General features: G+C 32.6%; 1 protein-coding gene across 1 annotated transcript in view; it reads right to left on the reverse strand.

Moving 5' to 3' along the window:
- Positions 1-17,016, reverse strand: part of LOC136406163 (UDP-glucuronosyltransferase 2B31-like) — a 74,439-nt gene extending 57,423 nt beyond the window's left edge. The window contains exon 1 of the mRNA XM_066386024.1: positions 16,948-17,016. The gene's annotated coding sequence lies outside the window, so the exon portion shown is untranslated. The remainder of the gene's footprint in view (positions 1-16,947) is intronic.
- Positions 17,017-20,019: the final 3,003 nt, after the last annotated feature.

Raw genomic sequence — 20,019 nt, forward strand, 5'->3', positions numbered from 1 at the left:
AGTGTTAACCTCAGTGCACAATAACAATGGATAGGGTTGGTTTAAAACCTTTCACTAATGAAGTTATAGACCTGGGGCATGACTACCCCCAGGACCTGCCCAGTTAAGAATTTATAATCAGATTACCCTGTGAGGTATTTTCCATAGAAGCCCTTTTTTTTCATCCACAAGATTTATATTTTCATGAATTTTGGCACTAAATTGAAATATTTTATACAACTTCTTGAAGTCTTCATTCTTTCATTCTATGGGTTCTATCATATTTTTAAAAATGTGTCCTTTGTAGTGACCTATATAACTTTGTGTTTGTTTGTGTAGAAAATTATTGCAGTAATTGGGTTATCCATTAAATTGGGTTAAATGCAACTTGAAATTAATGTATGACTAAAAATAAAAGCAGATTTAAGATTAGTTAAATCATGTTAATTATTTCAAAATTAGTCTCTCTCAGTATGGGATGAAACTTGTACTCCTCACTGACAAAAGAATGTATCTATAAATACTGCTAAAAATTGTGATACTCATGAATGGTCATTAATGATGGTCTTCAATGCATTGAGTAAATCTGCATTAGACATTGTGTTGAAGTCTAGTCTGACAGCTGCTCCCTTGGTCTTCATGTGACAATGTTATGAGGTTGAAATGCAAACAAGGGAATGCACATCATAGGGATTCCACAACAGATCACCTCATAGATGCCATTGGTTCCACCATGAGTGATAAAGGCTTTGGGTTGTGGATGAACTAGGATTGGGTGAATTTCAGTAAATTATTATAAGTCAAATAAAATGAGAGTTGGACAATAAAGGCATTGACAGATGCAGTGTATTCTAGATGACAGTTTATTATATACATGAAACTGCATTAAAATATATTTTAGATCTGAGCAGGAAGCACCTTAGTTGCTGAAGAAGTAAATAAATAATGATATGGCATTGTAACTGAAAAAATGAATACAAAATTGCTGGGTGGACAGATTGAAAGAAAACACTCTTTATAAAAAAATAACATGTGAGCCTGACCTGTGGTGGCGCAGTGGATAAAGCTTCAACCTGGAACACTGAGGTTGTTGGTTCAAAACCTGGGCTTACCTGGTCAAGACACATATGGGAGTTGATGCTTTCTGCTCCTCCCTTCTCTCTCTCTCTCTTTCTCTCTCTCTCTCCTCTCTAAAATGAATAAATAAATAAAGTTGAAAAAAAATAACATTAAAAAAGAAAAGAAGAAGAAAAGAATCCTTGTTAGAACATATTTTCTTTCTTTTTTATGTGATAAAGACAGAGAGACAGAGAGAAACAGATAGAGACAGACAGAAGTGGAGAGAGATGAAAAGCATCAATTCTTCATTGTGGCACCTTAGTTCTTCATTGATTGATTTCTCATATGTGCCTTGACTGGGGGGCTACAGCAGAGCAAATGACCTCATGCTCAAGCCAGCAACCTTGGACTTAAGCCAATGAACGTTGCATTCAAGCCAACGGCCATGGGGTCATGTCTATGATCCCATGTTCAACTCAGCATCCTGCACTCAAACAGGTGAGCCCGCTTAAGCCGGATGAGCCTGGGCTCAAGTTGAAGACCTTGGAGTTTCGAACCTAGGTCCTCTGTGTCCCAGTGTGATGCACCACCAACTAGTCAGGCAGAACACATATTCTTAAAGAAATAGTGAAGTCACTGAGTATTACATGCAGGGTGTCAAGACAGCAAGAAATGTCACTATGGTCTCCGAAATTGGAGAAAGAAAATATCACACTTTATCTTGAAATATGTTATTACTTCATGAAAAAAATTATGGACATTTCTCTATAGAAATTGGAAAGTCACTGGTAACAAAAGAGGTGCTTTTATTTTTTAATGGCAAAGAATATGCATACAGAAAGGGAAAAAATAGAAATAAGAAGGGAGGACTAGGAGACAGAGTAATGATCCTAGTAGTTATTGAAAAATTCTCTATGAGAAATAATTACACTTGAAATAAAGACATTTGATTCTAGACATAAGGAAGAAGACTGTGTACATAAAATGCTAACTTGTGCCTCCAGGATTGCTGCAATAAAAAGAAGCAATTGGCAAGGCAATTGCTGGTGGATTTGTTACTTACCTGCAACACCATTATACCCTCAAATTTTACATTGTACCTCCTAAATATATTTTATTCTGATCATAATGTTGATAAAAAGGTACTGTCAAATACACCCTTTTTGTTATTCTTTTAGCACCTTGTATACCTTGGTTTGAATTTATAGCTGAGATAAATGGGAACTATAATAATGGCTTACATGTCACACAGGAAATTTATGTAATTAAACGCTTCAGAGAGTTGCTTACAATTAAGGTGGCTTAGTCTAACCTTTTGTAAAATCTGGGCAAAAGCTGATGCAATCACATTGGCTCTTTCTTCTGATATGTTACTGACAAGATGACCCCAGGTAAACACAACGATACCATTTTTTTCCAGAGCTCTGGAAAACCTCTTTCATTTCCCATAAAGAAAAAAATTTGCTCCATTACAAGACAGCAATAGCATAGCAAATGCCATTGAAAGGAATATTTCAAATCACTAATGAGAGAAATCAAATATTATCTGGAATTATGAGTGTTTTCTTTATTTTAAAATTATGGTAAATTTATGATAAAACTTACCATCTTAACATTTCCTAAGTGTACAATTTAGTAGTATGCATATTCACGTTGTTATGCAACCAAATTACAGAACGTTTTTATCTTGCCAAACTAGAACTGTATCCATTATGCAATAATATCCCCTTCACCAGTCCCTGGCAACCATGATTCTACTTTCTGTTTCTGTGAATTAGTCCAGTCTGGATACCTAACATAAGTGGAATCGTACAGTATTTGTCTTTTTGTTAGTGGCTATTTCACTTAACATGATGTCCTCAGGCTTCATTCATGTTGTAGCATGTGTTAGAATTTCCTTTAATTTTAAAGCTGAGTAAAATTGCACTTTATATAAGTACCATATTTCATTTTTTGATTTTTGTCTATGACACTTGAGTTGCTTCCAGTTTTGACTATTGTGAATAGTGCTGCGATGAATTTGGATGTGCAAATATTTTACTGAGATTGTGATATTAATTCTTCTGGATATATATCAAGAAATATAATTACCAGACTATATGGGAATCCTGTTTTCATTTTTTTAAGGGAATTTCCATTCTGTTTACAGTAGTTTCTTTTTCCCCCAACAGACTTAATCCTCCAGCTTTTGTGAAAAGATGCAGTTTAAATGAGATTATTTTCTTTATCATGTATATTTTTGAAAGTGTATATGTATAAATAACCAAGAAATAAAATAGAGCCAATACACAATAGTGAGAAAGAAATACTGTTAGATAATATTATATAAGGCTCTTCATTTATAATGTTATTAATTACTAATATAAATTATTGGAATAAATCCACACTGCAGTTTGGAATTCACCTTTAGTTATTTATTATTGTAGTTCTACTAAATCATTTGTTTATTTCTAGTGGGTTTTATGTATAATTATTTTAGTTTATTCACTAGTGTTTTATTTTTCTAATAATTATAATTAGAATCACTTTATAGCTCTCTCACTTCTATAATACTTTAATATTTGTCATAATTTCCAAAATACTTCCTCTAAGTCACTTCTTAATGGCTAGAGGCTAAGTATAGTTGATATTCAGCAGTCTGTTATAATGGTTTGGAATTTTCTTGAAGTAGTTCTAAGAGTTTTATATATAACCCAGAATTATATATATATAATTACATATTTGATTGACTATATTTCTCAGCTTACTTACATATGACACCATTTACCCTGAAATGACATTATAAAGTTGAAATGTCCCATTAGAAAGTACTATGTGTAACTAGCTGTGAGGGACTCGCACTTTGGTAAGTCTTCTATGGAATACATTAATTACAGTGAGAGGTACACCAGGGGTGAAACCCCCTTGAATAGCTCACTATCACCTCTGTTGATGTCAGATTTTCTTGGAATTGTTTGTAAATAATTTTAACCTGTGATCTCTAATCTTTTCCAATTTTTATCATTTTGTTACTTTTGATACTGGCATAATTCCTCACTGTTCAATGTACTCTTCTCAAAAAGTAAAATGTAGATCAGCTGAATGCTTCCTGAACATTTTATTAAGGCTGCATACTCATATTTTATTTTTGTCCCTTCTGTTTTAAATGTATTATGTATTTTTTTCTCTTTTTAAAAATAATGACCAAAACCTTTCAAAATAAAAATATACTTGTTAATTCTTATAATTGTCATAAAGTTTTTATTAAAACTGAGCTTTTACAGATAAAAGAGCATAAAACTTTTTCAATTTTGTCCATGCAGATTATATGTATATATATAATATTTAAGGCAGTCTTTAAAATTATAATTTTACTATGATGATATTAGTTTCAATATGAAAGTCACTGAATTTTCCTATAACTCATATGGTGCATCTAGCTAAATTATGGGATTTCAGTGACTTGTAACAACATTTAAAGTCACTTGTGTTCAATGTTTTATTTCATTAGCTGACTGCCATTAGCTTTCTTAATTCATGCTGTGGGGTTCCTTATACTACTATAATAATATAACATCTCTTTTCAGATTCATCACTAACAAGGACTGGTTGTTTTCATTCTGTGACAAGTTTTTCAATCTCTAATTTGAATTTAAGTCTTGTCCTGCAATTTAACAATAGCTACTAATATTAATTACTATAATTATGTTGCTATCCATCTTCTTATTTTCCTCCACTTTTTCCAAGTCCTACTGTCATTCATTTTTCCTTAATGTGAAGGGCGAAAGATAGGGTTAGGTTGGTTCCAGTCCAAGGCGGTGACATAAGAGCCTCCTGACCTAACCTCCTCTCAAGTAAACACCAAATCTGCAGCTATGCAGAGAACAGTTCCCTATGAGAGAATTTCAGAAATAAGCAGAATGAGTCCTACACATTTGGCAAACATGAAAATACATCACTTGTAAAAAACACATCTCTCTGGAGTTAGGGGAAGCCAGCAGGCACCACCTATGGCCTTTCTAGCTGTGAGGGACTTGAGCTCACTCCTAATTAAAATTATCTCCTGCGAGGAGCTTGTACATACATCTGACAATCCACTTTAGCCCCTGCCACCAAAAGGATGAATATCTAGATTGATATTCAGTTATCAGTGGTGCAAGAGGACCCTCAGAGGCTACAGCAGTGCAGAAGGAGCAAGCAGAACATCTTCCAGTGTCTCCCTGCAAGAGCAGAACAACATACTTTCCTGGTGGTTGCCTGAGGGTCAAGCTTCTCATCAGGTAATGCCTACCTACATCCAGGTAATGACTCAGTCATGCTATTTGGAGTTTGGGCAAAAGATAAAGGTCTTGGCACACCTTCAATTACTTGGAGCCACTAGGAACAAAGAAAGTAGATTGGAAAATCACAAAGGTTGGAAACACAATCAAAAACCCTGGCTCCAAATAGCATACATTGTGCTCCAAACCACAAAATGAGGCAAACCTTCAGAAACATACTTTAATGAAATGGAGATAACTGCCTACCTGATAAATAGTTCAAAATAATGGTTATAAAGATGCTAACTAAAGTTAGGAAAATAATCTGTGAACTAAATGAAAATTTCACAGAGTTAGAAAATATCAAACAGAAATTCTAAAGCTGAAGAATATATTAAAAACACTGAAAAAATTCAATAGTGGGGTCCAAAATAAAATAGATCAAGTGGAAAAAGATCAGCAAACTTAAAGAAAAGGCAGTGAAATTCATTCAATCAGATATGAGCAAAAGAAAATAAAAAGAATGATAAAAAATTATGGTAGTTTAAGAGGCAAATAAAATACTATCAATTGTAACAACATATGCATTATAGAGTTTCCAGAAGGAGAAAAGGTAAGAAAGATTACTTAAAGACATGATGGCTGAAATTTTCCTAAGCTGGGGAAAAAAACAGACATGCATTTCTAGATAGTTCAGAGATTCCAAATAAGAGGAATCCAAAGAGACCTACATCAAGACATACTCTAATTGTCAAAAGTTAAAGACAGAGAGAGAATCTCAAAGGCAGCAAGAAAAAAACCAATTTGTCATAAACAAGGGAAGAACAAGACTGTCAACAGATTTTTCAGCAGAAATTTTGTAGGCCAAGAGATGAATGACATTATAGTTATAGCATTAAAAGAAAAGATTGCCAATGAATAATATTCTACCTGGTAAACTTGTTTTTCAAAATTAAATATGAGATAAAAAATATCCAAGCCAAAAAAAAAAAAAAAAAAGCTGAAGGATTTCATAAAAGGGTGTATTAAAAGAATGCTTGAAACTGAAATGAAAGAATAATAAGTAACAGGAAAACATGGGAAAATACAACTTCACTGGTAATCATTAAATATATAGTTAAATTAGAAATACTTTAATGTAATGAAGGATAAATTATTTATAATTCCATTACTTAGGTTAAAAGAACACAGTATTAAAATGACTATTACTGTAATAGCTTGTTAATGGTACAGTGGCAAAAGAGTGTGTGACAACAAAACCAAAATGTGAAATAAACTTTTATAAACACAAGATTTTTCTGTAAGTATCATGATAACTACAAACCAAGAACCTATACGAGATATACATAAAGATAAAGAGAATCTGAGCATATAACTATAAAAATTATCAAATCACAAAGGACATGAGTAAAAGAAAGGAAGAAAGAAATTATAAAACATCAAGAAAACAGTTAAAAATATCAATAATAACTCCATACTTATCAATAATTACTTTAAATGTAAATGGCTAGATTCTGCAATCTAAATCCATAGGTGTTTGAGTACATAAAAACAATAAAAAAACAGGACCCAAAAATATGCTGCTTAGAAAAGATTCAATTCCATTTTAAGGACACGTACAGACAAATGAAAGGGATATAAAAGATATTTTATGAAAATGGAAATAAAGAAAGTGAGGATAGCTGCACTTATACTAGAAAATACTTTTTAAACTAATTATGGTCTCAACAAAGTCAAGTATAATGATAAAAAGGTCAATCCAACAAGACAATACTACATTTTTAAATATTTATGCACTCAACATAAGAACACCTAAATAAAAAGCAAATATTGACAGACTTGAAGAAAGATAGACAGAAATACTACTCAAAAGGGAATTCAATATTTCACTTTCAACAATGGATAGTTTGTCCAAATAGAAAATCAACATAGAAATATTGTAATTATACTATACTTTAGTGCAGAAGGACTTAACAGATAGGTACAGAACACCTTGTCCAACAGTAACAAAGTACAAACACACATGAAACATTCTCCAAGATAGATCATTAATTACTTATAAAACAATATTTAATACATTTAAATAGATTAAAATCATCCTATGTATCTTTTTAGACCACAATGATGTGAGACTAGAAGTTAATTACAATGAGAAAACTAGAAAAATTTTCAAGTATATTTAGATCTAACAACACACTGCTAAACAACTAATGGGTCAAGGAAGAAATCAAATAGAAATAAAAAATATCTTTAGTCAATGAAAATGCAAATACAACATACCAAAATTTATAAGATGCAGCAAATGTTGTTTTAAGAGAAATGTTTGTAGTGATAAATGCCTACAATAACAAAAAAAGAAAACTATATCAACAACCTAATTTTACACTTTTAGGAACTAGGAAAAGAACAAACTAAGCCAAAAGTTAGTGTAAGGGAGGAAATGACAAAGAGTAAAGATAAACAAAGCACAAAACTTTTGTTAGATTTACCAAGAATAAACAGGATTCAAAAAAATAAAATTAGAAATGGAAGCAGAAATATTTCAACTAATACCATACAAATAATAAGAGCTATAAGAGACTATCAACAATTATACATCCACAAATTTGAAAAGTGAGAATAAACTGATAAATTTCTAGAAATATACAACCTTCCAAGACTAAATGATGAGGAAATAGAAAATATGAAGAAAGGAATTACTAGTAAGGGTATTGATTTAGTAATCAAATATCTCCCAACAGGGAAAAGTACAGAACCAGATGGCTTCATGGGTAAAGACCACCAAGTATTTAAATAAGCATACTGATCCTTCTCAAATTCTTCCAAAAAATAAGAGAGGAGGGGACACTTCTAAACTAATTTTATGAGTCCAATAATATCCTGACAGTAAAACCAGACTGTTTACTGGACATCATAAGGAAATAAAATAATATGTTAAAATATTGATACACTATGATTAAGTAGGTTTTATTCTAGTGATGCAAAGATAAATCAAAATCCAGAAATCAGTAAACCTGATACACTACTTTAATAACATGAAAGATAAAAACACATGATCATTTCAACAAATGCGGAAAAAGCATTTGACAAAAATTCAACATCTACTTATTACAAAAACTTTCAACAAGATGAGTAGAGAGGGAAAGACCATGATAAAATAAAAAAACATCTATGATGAGCTCACAGCTAAAATACTAAATGATGAAAAGTTGAAAGCTTTTCTGCCAAGATCAGGAATAACACAAAGATGCCTGCTCTTGCTACTTTTATTCAATATATTATGTAGAGCCCTAGTCAGAGAAATTAAAAAAACAAAATAAAATAAAAGTCATTCAATTTGGAAAGGAAGAAGTAAAATGTTTTTTTATTTACAAATGACATAAGCCCCAGATGGATAGTTCTGTTAGTTAGAGCCTCATCCTGAAGCTCAGAGATTGCCAGTTTGATCACTGGGCAGGATAAATACAGGAACAGATCAATATTTCTGTCTCTGTCTCTCTCTCTCTCTCCCATCCTTTCTCTCTCTCAAATCAATAAAATAAACATAAAAAGAAAACACTAAAGATTCTATTTAAAACTGTTAAAATTAATAAACAAATTAATTAAAGTTTCAGGATTCAAAATCAACACACAAAAATAAGTTGCATATTTATCCACTAAGAGCAAACTATCAGAGAAAAAAATCCTTGATATATTTTTTGCAATGATTGTTTTGGATATGACATCGAAAACACAGAAAACAGAAGTGAAAATAACACACGAGTAATAGTTTCTGTACAACAAAAAAAAGCCATAAACAAAATTAAAAGCCTACATACAGAATGGGAGAAATATTTAGAACTCATTTATCTGTTAAGGAGTTACTATCCAAAATATGTAGAGACATCACACATCTCAGTATTAAAAATACCACTTAGATAAAAATATGGGCAGAACTCTAAAGAGACATTTGCCAAAGAAGACATACAAATGGACAACAGGTACATGAAAAAGGACTCAGCATCACTAACCACCAAGGAAAAACAAATCAATGCCACATGAGATATCATCTAACACCTGGTAGAATGCTTATTATTTAAAAAAAAGGAGATGACAAATTTGATGAAGATGTAGGGAATGGGGAACACATGTATAGTATTGACAGTTATGTAAGTTAGTATTGCTACTATGGCAAAGAGTGTGCAGTTTCTTAAAAAAAAATTTAAAACAACACTATCATATGATCCAGCAATTTAAGTTCTGGTTATGCTATATCCAAAGGAAATTTAAATAAGATATCGAAAAGATATCTTTATGCCTATGTTTACTGCAGCATTATTCACAATAACCGAGATATGGAAATAACCTTGGTGTCAATCAAAGGATGAACAAATTCAAGAAAAGGTAAAATATACACATAAAAATCAGCAAATCAGCTTTTATAAATTATGTGTGTGTGTGTGTGTGTGTGTGTTGTTGGTTACAACATAAATGAACTACAACGGCATTTGCTAAGCTAAATAAGCTGGAGAGAGAAAGACAAATAGTACATACTATCACTTACATATAGATTATAAAAAAAAAGAGGCAAACAAAAAAAGAGTAGAAAAGTGATTGCTAGAGTTCAGGGATAGAGGAAATAGGAAGGAAAAGGTTATGAAATTTTATCTATAAGATGAATAAGTTCTGAATATCTAATGTATAACTTGGTGACTAGAGTTGATAATACCATATTGTATAGTTGAAATTCACCGAGAGCAGGAACTACATGTTATCACACACACACATACACAAGGATAAATACATGAGGTGATAGATGTGTTATATACATGAGCAGAATCCCTTCAGAATCTATACATATATCAAATCACTAATTACACTTTAAATATCTTATAATTTTATTTTTTAGTTATACCTTAATAAATCTTTTAAAAAAATAGGTTTAGATTAAATAGTACCTTTACAAATTTTACCTCAAGCTTTAGACCTTGTGAAAGTTACCATATATAGCTAAACATTTTTAGGTCAGAATAAATATTGGGTTAACCCTTGAAAAAGACATCTGTTTTATGTTGCTGTCAATCAAATGGTATACAAACAAGATGTCTTAAGATATAATAAAATAATTCATTGAAAGATGCTTGTTTTGTAAGTATCTTAAAGATATAATATTGATTCTCGAAGGCTCATGAGATGAAGTTGTCAGCTTATAAATATGCATATATCTCACAATTGAACTAAAGAAGTAGAAACGAAGAAAACTGATTAAAAAGCACACAGGTGACTCTTCTGCTTCAGATTTCTTCATCTATTCTCTACTCTATTTAAAACAGAACAAAAACCACAACATAAAACTGCTACAACAAACTTACCTGTGCTAGCTGGAGCCCAGCCTGCAGCTGGTAATGCTATACCTGGCCCTATGTCCAGTACAAACTGAGCCTTGACTTCTGGAATGCCTTTGTATATTCAGGGATCTTTTGCTTCAAAAGTTCCCCCTCTTCTCTGCCTGATGGCACCCTTAAATAATTTGTGGGGTCTAATGAAAAATAAAAATGTAGGATCCTTTGTTCAAAAAATGTTAAGAACTTCAATGAAGGGGTAACCATACTCACAAAAGGATCAACTGGTCCTGACCTGTGGTGTTTCAGTGGATAAAGCATCGACCTGAAAATGCTGAGGTCACCGGTTCAAAACCCTGGGCTTGCCTGGTCAAGGCACATATGAGAGTTGATGCTTCCAGCTCCTCCCCCATTCTCTCTCTCTCTCTGCCTCTCTCTCCCCTCTCTTCCTCTCTGTCTCTCTCTCTCCCTCTCTCTGTCCTCTCTAAAAATGAATTTAAAAAAAGGATCAACTGCATTCAGTACTCACATACTACAAGAGGGAAAATGGTATTCTCAAGAAGTATTACTAGAACAAAGAAATTAAGTGGCCTGGAGGTCAGTACCACAGAGCCCATCTTCCTTATATAGACATGACAAAAATTTTGAATTCAGATAGTGCTACATAGTACACAGATAAAATGGGCAGACAGAGAAATGCTACCCAAATGAAATAACAAGAGAAATCCCCAGAAAAAGAAATAAATGAAAAAGAAGTAACCAAACTACCAGATGCAAAGTTTAAAATAATGATTTTTAGGATGCTCAAGGATCTTAGAGCAACAATGGATGGACATAATAAGCACTTAAATAAAGAACTAATAAACATCAAAAAGGAACCAGTCAGAAATGACAAATACAGTATTAGAAATGAAGACAGCACTAGAAGAAGTAGTCAGCAGGCTGGATGAAGCAGAGGATCAAATCAGTGATTTAGAGGACAAAATAAATGAAAGCATAGAAGAGAATAAACAAGGGATAGAGAATCTGTTTGAAAAAATTATAGGTGAAAATTGTCCTAAATTGATGAAAGAAAAAGTCACACAGGTTCAAGAAGCATAGGATTCCCATTAAAGAAGAACACAAGGAGGCCTACACCAAGACACATCATAATTAAAATGTCAAAGTTAAAAGACAAAGAAAGAATACTAAAAGCTGCAAGAGAAAAGCAGTTAATTACCTACAGAGAAGCCCCGATAAGGATGACATTTGACTTCTCAAGAGAAACACTTGAGGCCAGAAGGGATTTGTGAGAAATATTCAAAGTGATGCAAAGCAAAAAAACCACAACTGCTTTATCCAGTAAGGCTATCATTTAAAATTGAAGGAGAACTAAAATGCTACCTAGACAAAACAAACAAATAAACAAACAATAAAGCCATTCAAGGAATTCATTAAAACCAAACCAGTACTGCAAGAAATGTTAAGAAGCCTGATGTAAAAAGAGCAAAGGAAAAAAATAAATTGAGAAAAAGAGGATTGCAGATTTAAATAATAAAATGGCAATAAATAAGTGCATATCAATAATAACTTTAAATGTAAATGGATTAAATGCTCCAATCAAAGGACATAGGGTAGCTACATGGATAAGAAAATAAGATGCATACATATGCTGTCTATAAGAGACCCACCTCAGAACAAAAGATACACATAGACTAAAAATAAAGGAATGAAAAAATTATTTCATGCAAATGAAAATGAAAAAAATGCTGGGGTAGCAATATTTATATCTGAAAAAATAGACTTTAAAATAAAGACTATAGTAATGGATAAAGAAAGTCTCTACATAATGATAAAGAAAGCATTTAAACAGGAGAATATAATCACTGTAAATATTTATTTGCCTAATATAGGAGAACATAAATATATAAAGCAGATTTTGATGGACATAAAGGGTGAGATCAACAGCAATATTACATATAATAGTAGGGGATTTCAATACCCCACTAACATCAATGGATAGATCTTCCAGACAGAAAATTAACAAAGAAACAGCAGCCTTAAATGACACACTAGGTCAACTGAATTTAATTAATATCTTCAGAACCTTTCACCCCAAAGCAGCAGAATATACATTCTTTTCAACTGCTCATGGTACATTCTCTAGGATAGACATGTTAGAATACAAAACAAGTCTAAATAAATGTAAGAAAATTGAAGTCATATCAAGCATCTTCCCTAATCACAATGGCATGAAACTAAAAATCAACTACAACAGGAAAACTGAAAAATATTCAAACACCTGGAGGTTAAATAACATATTATTAAATAATAAATGTGTTAACAACAAGATTTAAGAGGAAATAAAAAGTTCCCTTGAAACAAATGAAAATGAACATACAACAACTCAAAATTTATGGGGCACAGCAAAAGTAGTCCTGAGAGGGATATTCATAGCATTACAGGCATACCTTAAAAAGCAAGAAAAAGCTCAAATAAACTACTTAACCTTGAATCTAAAAAACTAGAAAAATAATAACCAATAAAGCCCAGAGGAAGTAGAAAGAAGGAAATAATAAAGATCAGAGAAGAAATAAATGACATAGAGGCTAAAAAAGCAATACAAAAGATCTATAAAACCAAGAGTTGGTTCTTTGAAAAGATAAACAATATTGATGAACCGTTAACCAGACTCATCAAGAAAAAAAGAGAGAGAACTCAAATAAAATTAGAAATGAAAATGGAGAAGTATCAACTGATACCAAAGAAATACAAAGGATTGTAAGAAAGTACTATGAAAATCTATATGCCAAAATATTGGACAACCTATGTGAAATGGATAAATTCCTAGAAACATACCAATCTTCCAAAACTCAATCTGAAAGAATCAGAAAACCTAAACAGACCAATTACAATAAATGAAATTGAAACAGTTATCAAAAACTTCCAGAAACAAAAGTCCTGGACTAGATAGCCTTATGGGCAAATTTTACCAAATATTCAAAAAAGAAAAAATACCTATCCTTCTCAAGCTATTTCAAAAAATTCAAGAGTAGGGAAGACTTCCAAGCTGCTTTTATGAAGGAAGTATTATCCTCATTTCAAAACCAAGTAAAGACACTACAAAGAAAAAAATATATAAACCAATATTCCTGATGAACTTAGATACTAAAATTCTCAACAAAATATTAGCAAACCAGATAAAGCAATACATTAAAAAAAGTCATACATCATGATCAAGTAGATTTATTTTAGGGAGGCAAAGCTGGTACAATGTTTTCAAATAAACTAATTGTGGTTCATCACATAAACAAAAGGAAGGATAAAAATCACATGATAATATCAATAGATGCAGAAAAAGTATTTGATAAAATTTAGCACCCATTTATGATCAAAACTCTCAGCAAAGTGGAAATACAGGGAACATGCCTGAACATGATAAAAGCTATCTTTGACAAACCCATGGCCAACATCATACTCAATGGGCAAAAATTAAAAGCAAACCCCTTAAGATCAGGAACAAGGCAGGAGTGCCCCCATTCACCACTCATATTCAACATAGTTCTGGAATTCCTAGCCACAGCAATCAGAGTAGAAGAAATAAAAGGCATCTACATTGGAAAAAAAGAAGTAAAACTATCATTATTTACTGATGACATGATACTGTACATAGAAAATCCTAAAGTCTCAAAAAACTACTAGACCTGATAAATGAATTTGGCAAGGTGGCAGGATATAAAATTAATATTCAGAAATCAGTGGCATTTTAATACATCAACAATAAACTGTCTGAAAAAGAAATTAAGGAAACAATCCTCTTCACTATTGCAACAACAACAAAAAAATAAAATACCTAGGAGTAAATTTAACCAAGGAGGTAAAAGACTTGTGCTCAGAAAATTATAAGATATTGAAAAAAAGAAATAAAGGACAATACAAACAAGTGGAAGTATATACCATGTCCATGGATAGGAAGAATAAACATCATTAAAATTTTTATATTACTCAAAGCAATCTATAAACTCAATGCAATTCCTATTAAAATACCAATGCATACTTTAAGATATAGAACAAATACTTGAAAAATTTATGTGGAACCAAAAAATAACACAAATAGCCTCAGCAATCTTGAAAAGGAAGAATAAAGTGGGAGGTATTACAGTTCATGATATCAAGTTATACTACAAGGCTATTGTACTCAATACAACTTGGTACTGTCATTAGAACAGGCATACAGATCAATGGAACAGAACAGAAAACCCAGAAATAAACCCATGCCTTTATGGTCAATTGATATTTGACAAAGAAGTAAGAGCATACAGTGGAGTAAAGACAGTCTCTTTAACAAATGGTGTTGGGAAAATTGAACAGGTACATGCAAAAAAAAAAAAAAAATGAAACTAGACTACCAACTTACACCATTCACAAAAATAAACTCAAAATGGTTAAAAGACTTAAATGCAAGTTGTAAAACCATAAACATCTTGGAAGAAAACATAGGCAGTAAACTCACCGATATCTATCTCCATGGGTAAGTGAAATAATGGACAGGATGAACAAATGGGACTGACTATATCAATCTAAAAAGCTTTTGCACAGCAAAAGACACTTGAACAAAATAAAAAGACAACCCACACAATGGGAGAATATATTCACCAATACGTCTGATAAGGGATTAATAACCAAAATTAATAAAGAACTTCTATAACTCAGCACCTTAGTTTATACATTACAGTCACAGCTTCTTCTGGGACCTGTGGGGAGGCAAGCTCTGGGAAGGTGAGGGGAGGTGGTCAGGCTCTGTGGCTTTGTTTTCTACTTGTGGCTGCTAGACCATGGCTGCCATATACTTGTGTTCTGTTTGTGCATTGCCCACTGGTTTCAGCCACAGTATGTTTTGACCCTCCTTGAGAAATGCTTATCTACTTCTCTGTTCCTCAGGGCTTCAGAGGGTGCAGCTGAAATCTAATTCCTCTCCTCTTCCCAATACCTGCAGTGAGCTCTGGACTGTATCTGTGGCACTGGTCTCTGCTCTTCCTCAGTCCCCCTCCCTTGTTTTCTTCATTTGCTCACCTTTAGATTTCTAAATGTGTGTATATCTCAAACGTGTTTGTGTGCTAATCAGGGAATCCTTTGTTGAATTATACCTGTTTAACTTATTGTAACTTCAAGTGGAGAGACCAGTAGGACCTCTCATGCTGCCACGCTTCTTACATCACTCTCAAGAATTTGTTTTGTAAAGATCAAAGTGATCTCCTACATTAAATAAGGGTCTGTATAAAGAATGTGGATTGTTTACACTTGTCTCCGTCTGGTCCTCAGAGGCACTCAGCCAGCCACCGGAGAATAACTAGGTTTCTCCTAGGAAGCTGAATTTTCTTTAGGAGAATAGGGAAAGGCAAAGAGAGAAACCCCAGTGGTTCTCCCTAATTATGTAGATCTAATCAGGAATCAACAAGCCTTCCCTTCCGTTGCTTAAAGACGGGCTTTTCTTTGTATGTTTGACAGAAGAAAACTTGTTGCAAGAACAGATTTCTGGACCATCGGTGATCAAGAAAGTGCATGATGGATGACATATCTTTCACCTCCACCTCCATGTCATTATTTTTCTCTCCTAGTAAATGTGAAACATTCTGAAACATTGGTTATTAAGATTTAATGCAAAAGGAAGGCAGTTTTTTTTTCCTTCTACATTACAGTGTATATGCTGGAAAGAATGGGAGCCTGAACAACTTTCAATGATTTAGTCCATCAAATATTTTCTTGAACCTAAATTTGTGTGTCTGATCTCCAAAAACAAATTGTAAGTAGTAGAAAAACTTAAAATAAATATTACTAAGCATGTGGGAAAGGGTGGTAAGGGAGCCTTGCCAGCAAAATGTTGAAAATTCTCTTTTTCAAATATAACTTGGCCAAGGGATCTCCTTTGTCAGTTTATCCCTAGAATAAATCAGCAATGCTATGGGTAATTTGTGGGAAGCCAGTATGGGAAATACTTTGTAATAAAAGTCTACTTGCATCAGTCTCTTGTACCTCTGTCCCATTACTTACCTTAAATGTTTTCTAAGTTTTTTTGTGATTTAAGATTTTTTGATTAGTTTTATATTCCCACCAACCTACCAAATCACTACCTACTCCATTCTCTGTCTGGCTTTCTATCATTCTACTATAATTTTTTGCTATGTAATGCTTTTTTTTTCCCCTTCTACATTACAGTGTATATGCTTATGATCATATCTCATCTAAGAGCTTACTTTCTATGACCTATAATTCCATATTAATTTTAGCAGATTTACTAAAAAAATTGTTCTTGGATTATTTGTTTAATCTTTTATTTGCCACAAACCCAGCCACGCTCCAACTCTACTTACTCTTCAGCTTTCTACTTTTATTGTTTGCCGTTTGATGCCTTGTTTTCTTCACGTTACCTTGCATGCCATTTTCTACAGCATCTCTTCTAAGCAGTAATTTTATATTAGTTACAATTTCTGATTATTAGCATTCTTATCTTAGAAACTGTGGACTTTGGATTATTTGTTTAATCTCATTCTAGATAGACCTATACTCACCCTCTCACTTCACTCACCAACTAGCTTTCTAATTCGATGGTTTGTTATATGATATTCATTCACATTATCTTGACTATCTCAATTCAGAGATTATTTTCTATGACCTGTGATTCCTGATTAATTTTTAACATATTTATTTTTGAGACTTTGGTCTTGATTTGAGCCACTGCTATATATATATAATCTTTATATCTAATGTATGTACAATAATCTTTATACATAAAGATTAATGCTTTTATAACTTACATATTTATTTTCCCTATAATCTTAACCTTATGAACTTTCTTAGCCATTGATAGTAATTATAATATTCCTACAAAAGATAATTAAGTTCCATTTGAAAGGAATTTTTTTTGTTTGTTTAGAAATTTTTACAATAGTGACATACATACAAAAAGTATTCTACATGTATGAGTAGATGGTGATAAGGAAACTCATCTCTTTGTTAAGATAAATTTGGCTAGTTGAGTGATATATTCTGGCTATGGAAAGTGTCTGTTAAAAAGACCACTCAGCTGAAGAAAAACTAATTTTCTTAGTCTTCTATATTGTAGCAGACTTGATACTTATCACACTGTCTCTTCAAGTAATATGTGGAGTTTTGAAGTCAGTGTCTATCTTTTTCCTTTTAATTATTTCAGTAAGCAAAATGGTTAGGTCCAGGTGCCAGACAGATGTGTTTTAATCCCATCTCCATTTCTTCCTCATGAAAACTTGAGTAGGTTCCCTGAACTTCCTGTACTTCAGTTTTTATAGTCATAAAATAGGAGAATAATAGTGTGTATAAAAAGAATTACTATGTGTTTTTTCTGTGAGTTTATACATACAAAGGATTTAGAACTTTCTATGGAAGAGAGTAATTTTTCACTAAATGTTCACTAATTTTCTTCTGTCTTCTGCAAATGGCAAATGTAAGACATGCCCAATAAATGTTTTTATTGAATGAATATGTTTACAGAATCAAGATTAGAAATCACTGAGATATGAAAAATATTCTAGACTTTCACATTTTGCTTCATTTTTAAAACAAAGGAAAGTAGTGATTGTAGAATCAGAAAACAGATTATTCTAATGTTGATGCCTGAAAATTTAGTTTTATTTAGTGGATAACGTTCAATTCATTGAGAAAGAAGGATTAATACTAGATAATTCCCAGAGCAAACTCATTCACTAATAAGCAATTTTCCTTCTTAACAGAGATATTAGGTTATAGAGATGTTAGAATAGTAGAATAATTGAATTAGAAGAGAGGTATCAGAGTTTAATTTTGAAAGTTGAAAGAAACCTTAGCTATGAGTTCATAGAATTGTTTAATTTTAAAGGCAAGTAAATTTAAAGTTTTCATAAAGCATCATATTTTCCTAACATAAAGTACATTTATTTTTACTAGAACCAGGTTTGAAAGTTTTATTTTCCATTATTGACTTTGTCTTGATTTTATAAATATATTAAATAAAGTTTTCTTTTGTAGTATGTTACAAATGGCTATGTATCCTTTGCAACTCTTCCTATCAAAAAGTAGAGGCCTATTTCTTCATCCTTTTAATTTAAGCTTGCCAAGGACCTGTTTTACCAATAGAAGATGGCAAAAGTTACACAGTGTAACTTTTAATCCTAGGCCTAGAACTTTCACAGAAGCTCTTTCAAAATTCTGCCATCGCGTGACAAAGCCCAGATTTATCTATTAGAAAGCTCACTTGAAGTATGAATTAAAGTATCCTGCTAATCCGCCAAACCTTAGACATGCGTGTGAGGCTTTCTTAGATCATTATGCCTCAGGCAAGTTGACAGCTAACTGTAGCTTAATAAATAAGCCTCGGCAAGTCCCAAAGAAGAAACATTTCCTGAACCCAGCCCAAATTGTTGATCTGCAGGATAATGAGCAAATTGTATGCTTGCTGTTTTAAACCCTGAGTTTTAGGCAGCCAAATAAGAAGACAAGAAAAGATGCTTCAGATTAAAGAAGAGGACAAATTTTCAGGAAAAAAAACCCCAACAAAACTAAATGAAATGGAAGCAAGCAATCTACCAGGTATGAGGTTCAAAGCTGTTTATAAGATGCTCAAGAAACTTAAGAGAGGAATAGAGGAACTTAGTGAGAACTTCAACAAAACGATAGTAAGCATACAAAAAGACATCACAACCATTAAAAAAACAGTCAGAAATGAAAAATACAATTACAGAAATGAAGACTATACTAGAAGAAATCAACAGCACATTAAACAAAGAGATCAATTCAGCTATTTGGGAAACAAGGTAGTAGAAACACATCAATTCAGAACAGCAGTAAGAACAAATAATTTCTTAAAGTGAAGATAGTTTAAGAAACCTCTGGAACAACATCCACATCATAGGGTGAAGGAGAAGAAAGAGAGCAAGGGATTGTGAAATTATTTCAAGAACTAATGACTGAAAAATACACTCATCTGGTGAAGGAAATAAACACACAAGTCCAGCCAGAGCAGCCCAAAGAACATAAAACCCAAAAAGGCTCACACTAAAAGACATCATAATTAAAATGGTAAGGTGAAAGGAATAACCAAAAAACGTGTATATATAACACACATACACAGGCAATAGCATAGCAATAGCCAGCGGGAAAGGGGGAGTGGAAGTTAGGAGAGAGGGCAGAGGAGGATAAGTGGGGGTGGAAAGAGACTTTGCATGGGGTGTGGGGGCACATTGAGGTGTATAGATGGTGTTATAGTAAGTGGGACATTTGAAAGCATATCAACACAATAAATTTTTTAAAATAAAGAAAAAAATGGTAAGGTTAAAGTCAGAGAGAATGTCAAAATCAGTGAGAAAATGACAGTTACCACAAGGAGCTCCCATAAAACTCTCAACTGATTAGAAACTCTGCAGGCCAGAAGG

This window comes from Saccopteryx leptura, chromosome 5 (assembly GCF_036850995.1).
Source record: "Saccopteryx leptura isolate mSacLep1 chromosome 5, mSacLep1_pri_phased_curated, whole genome shotgun sequence".
NCBI lineage: Eukaryota > Metazoa > Chordata > Mammalia > Chiroptera > Emballonuridae > Saccopteryx > Saccopteryx leptura.